Source organism: Myotis yumanensis, unplaced genomic scaffold, assembly GCF_028538775.1.
Source record: "Myotis yumanensis isolate MYYU_CA2020_CCGP unplaced genomic scaffold, mMyoYum1.0.hap1 SCAF_11, whole genome shotgun sequence".
Lineage (NCBI taxonomy): Eukaryota > Metazoa > Chordata > Mammalia > Chiroptera > Vespertilionidae > Myotis > Myotis yumanensis.
In genome coordinates, this window is record NW_027223762.1 from 17,991,301 (window position 1) to 17,995,206 (window position 3,906).

Genomic DNA, 3,906 nt, shown 5'->3' on the forward strand with positions numbered 1-3,906 from the left:
GCTCTATTCACTGAGCCAAACCAATCAAGGCTCTTCTCCTCTCTTCTTTTCACAGGGGATAAGGCAGAGAGTTTTGAATCCGTACCAAAAGGAGGGATAAAGAACTCTACTTAGAAACAGAGCAGTCCAAGAAAGACCCCAGAGGCTTGAAATAGTGTACAAGTTGGGGAATTATGATGTGTTCCAACCATAAAGTCAGAGAAAGGATGGAAGGAGATGAAGTTGGAGAAAGGGCTCCCAGGCTGTCCTCAGATGGAAGTCATTACAAAGCCTCTCTTTCCCACACTCCCTCTTCACTCTTTCTCCCTTTCACCAGGTTCACCTATTTGCTTTAAAATAACCCATCAATTGAAAATTGAAAACAATTCAGGCCTTACTCAGGATTTTCACCTTTATCCTGAGAACAATAGGAAACCATTTGGCAGACTTAATTAAATGAGTGGTCAGAGCAGGTTTTCTTTTTAAGTTTATTCTCGTTGCTGCATTGAGAATGGTCTGAGAAGGAATGGACAAGCAAGATTTGGACAGAGCAGTCAGGTGGTGATAGGTAAGAGAGATCATGGTGAACTGAAGTGGTGGTAGCAATAAGATAGGAGTATTGGACAGGTGTGGAAAGTATTTCTAAGGTAGAATGGATAGGTCTTGCTGATGGGTTGAATGATCTTTTACCCTCTCTGCATCCACCCCCTTGGGCATTTAACTTTGAAGTGTCCTCTGCCTCTGTCTCTGGACTTGACCATGTGCCTGGCTTTGGGTAATAGAATGAAGCAGAAGTGCAAGTATGGTGGTGCTTCTAAGTCTACAACTCGAGAGGCCATGCTCTTTCTTGTGTTTCTGTCATCTCCATGAGGACACTCCTGATGTAGCCTACTGGCATGGAACAGATGCGTGGCAGAGACTTGAAGTGCCCAGTCAGCCCAGTTGAGACTCGTCTAGATCAGTGGTCGGCAAACTCATTAGTCAACAGAGCCAAATATCAACAGTACAACGATTAAAATTTCTTTTGAGAGCCAAATTTTTTAAAGTTAAACTATATAGGTAGGTACATTGTTATTAACTTAATTAGGGTGCTCCTAAGGCTTAGGAAGAGCCACACTCAAGGGGCCAAAGAGCTGCATGTGGTTCGTGAGCTGCAGTTTGCCGACCACGGCTCTAAACTAATGCTAAAACTTAAGTTAACACCTAGCTATGTATATGCAGCTGCTGCAGTCACTCATTTATCGGTTATTACAGTGGTTCTCAACCTTCCTAATGCCGCGACCCTTTAATACAGTTCCTCATGTTGTGGTGACCCCAAATTTCATTGTTAAAAATTGAACATAATTAAAGCATAGTGATTAATCACAAAAACAATATGTAATTATATGTGTGTTTTCTGATGGTCTTAGGCGACCCCTGTGAAAGGGTGGTTCGACCCCCAAAGGGGTCGCGACCCACAGGTTGAGAACCGCTGGGTTAAAATAATAGCTAGCATCATTTAATAATGGCTAACAAAAATTGATCATTTGTGTGTACCAGGCATGCTGCCAAGTAATAGATGATTTAATGTACCTTCATATTCATAACAGCCCTATGAAATCAGTGTTACTATTGTTACCATTTCCAAGGTAGGTTAATTGAAGTTTTATGGAGCTAAATAGAGTCAGGAGTTTGAGGAGCTGGAACTGGAATGCAGGCTGAGTTTCTTGGCAGAGAGGCAATTGCAGCGAGATCTTTCTTAGAGGCCCCAGGTTTAGTTAGCGCCACTGCATTCTTGGTGCTTCTTCATGTGCTACAAGACACAAGGCCATGGGACTTTTCACTGAAACAAACAAACAAACAAACCCCAAACTCTTACCGCCTGAGGAGAGATATTTTTATGACCACAAGGGTTCTAGAAGACTTCATTTAATAACAGCATTTTGGGAAATCACTGTGTCAAATGTACACAGCAATTGTGAGATGCCTCCAATTTCAGAAATGTAAGCCTGTAGGAACACATGCATCATAGAATGGTGGAAACTTTATGTCAACAGAAAGTATCTGACTGAGGCAGTGGTGGAGGTGGGAGGGCAACTTTTAATCTCCATTTCTTAAAAAAATTATTTTATTGTTGAGAGTATTATAAACATGCCCATTTCTCCCCTTTTGCTCCCCTCCACCCATCTCCCCATCCCACCCCAGGCCTTCACCGGTCTATTGTCTGTATCCAATGCATGTATGCTTATAAATTCTTTAGCTAACCTCTTTTAATCTCCATTTTGAGAGGACAGAACTGAACAAAGAGAGTGCCTAGTTAGGAATAGGTGTCTGGGTTTTGTTATAGTTGTGATTAATTTTTTTGAAGTTTGTAAAAAGGTAAAATTAGAATATGTGAATGTTTTGCTATGTTTTTAATTTCCAAACAGCACTCCCCCTTGAAGGTCTTATTACCTTACATAATAAGAGGATGCTATTCACTGAAGGTGGGAAGGTTGTGTGTTTCAGAACTTCCTCCCTGAAAGGAAAAGGGGTAAGACTGGACTCCCTGCCAAGCTGCTTATGGGATTGTCCCCTCCATTGTACAGAGCCTTGTTTCCCTGGGGAAGATAGACTTTAAGATATTAATTCAAACGTTGTTATTGCCCTTTGCTTGCATCTTAGTGAGTAAAACATTGAAAAAGACAATACGGCTGGATCCTGTTCTGACCTCAATGCCTGTAGTTATAGGAGGATTCAGGGCTGTTTTGATTTGGTAATAGGAGCTCTGATTCTTGTTAGTCTCCCTAGGCTCAGGGCAACCTGTCAACCTTACGATTCTCCACTCTAGTTGTACGGTATGCATGAGGGGAGGAAACAGTGGCAGGAACGATGGCAACATAACCTAGGCTACGTGATGCATTCGCACTGGCGTGCCTTTGAGTTCAGGGTGCCCGCAGGTCCTGTGAGATCCCAGCTTGCAGTTCGGCTCCCGGGTCCACTCAGGCCCAGGGTAAGTGGGGGTGGACTTCTCAGACAGTGCTTCCTGACTTGGTTCCTGGCCCTGGTGGCAGTAGCATAGGTTTATTTAAAGCTCCTTACTTGAGATTAAAGAGAACGTTCCTACTTACCTACTTTTCTTTTAATTAATTTGTGTGTTTTTTTAGTCAGAGAGAGAGAGAGAGAGAGAGAACAGGTGACAAAAAGTCGTTATCAGGTGTCCCTTCCCCACAATATTCCCTCCTCTCATTTTGATAATGTGATCACCCTGTGGGACAAAAAGATGAAAACTTTACTATTCTTACCTAAAAGAAACGAAACAGAGGAAGTTTAAAAAAACAAGAAGAAAGAGAAGAAATTATAACATCAGGCAGGTGAGTGGGTAGGGAGAGTTGTTTTGCTGTTCACTACAATACTGTACATTACTGATAGGAAAACAGTCCAGGCTTTGCGTTGCACCTGGTACCTCAGTAGACCTTTATATCCCATTTCTTTACCCATCCCCTCTCATCCTCCTACAGGGTATTATGGGCTATACTTCTCAAATTTTAATTTGCAATAGAATTGTCTAGGGATCTGGCTAAAAAGCAGATTTTGAGCCGGTGGATCTGCTTTTCTAACAAGCTCCCAGGGGAAAGCCAGTACTGCTGATTCTCGGAGACCATCACACTTTGGGCTGAAGGGTGCGGAAGAAGGAGCACAGGCTTTGGAGTTAGCGGCCTTGGTTCAAATCCGAGTCCTGTCTTTATAGGCTGTGTGCTTGTGGGCGGGGTAAGCCTTTCCCCTTCCCTGTAAAATGAGATCGTCACAGCATGGGGTTGTTTTGAGGATTACATAAACTGAGGTATGTAGGCCACAGTCCAGATAGGCTCCTAGCAAGAGGACAATAAATGCTAATTACGCCCTGGGGGCGGGGTCATCGCCGGGAGGGGCGGGGCTCTGTCAACTCTTGCGCACGCGCAGCCCCTA